Below are 837 nucleotides of genomic sequence, written 5' to 3' on the forward strand. Positions count from 1 at the left end.
ATAATTTAATAAGTAAATAATTTAATAAGTAAATAAAGAAACACGAAAATAATATAAAACATGAATTTTAAGATAAATGAATAATATATTAATTTAACATATTATAAATGTTAATTTTATTGAAAATATGCTTCCAATTTGTGTTTGTTTACAATTTGTATCAAAGTTTGTTAATTTCTTTACATAATAATTTTTTTTTATTACTTTCTAACATATATATTCTTCATATATATTCATATATATTCTTGATACTTAGATATGTCCAAAATGCACATACAGATATCTTAAAGATATATATGATATCTTTAGAATATCTGATGTATTTCAAACATTTTTATTGTATGGATTAAATTAACATAAAAATTTGAGTTGATCGTTTGGAATGAAATATATATATTAAATTTTACACACGTTTTTCCAATTATAGGTATTTATATACATATCAATTTTTACAAATATTCTAAAGCAGCACATTCTACCAATCATTTATATCTCACAACTTATCTATTGGCTTTGATAAAGGATTTTCTGATAATTTTCAATTTATTACAACAATAACAATAGAAGATATATGAGGTATTTTATATGTATTATTAATACATTGTGTAAATTTATAATAGTTGAAGATTTTATGTCGCAATTTCTAAATCATTGTGCCGATTGCTTCACTCTAGATAAAAATTTCAGAATAAATTTTGTCTTAAAAGATAGAGATCTTTGAACACAATTCGATCACACGCTTAATGTAAGTTGATAATTATCGAAATCATTTCAAGAGAGTTCATGATTAAATCATGATTAAACAGATTAATTCGTTTTTTACGTCATATATATATA

The sequence above is a fragment of the Atta colombica genome, unplaced genomic scaffold (genome assembly GCF_001594045.1).
Source record: "Atta colombica isolate Treedump-2 unplaced genomic scaffold, Acol1.0 scaffold207, whole genome shotgun sequence".
In the NCBI taxonomy this organism is placed as follows: domain Eukaryota; kingdom Metazoa; phylum Arthropoda; class Insecta; order Hymenoptera; family Formicidae; genus Atta; species Atta colombica.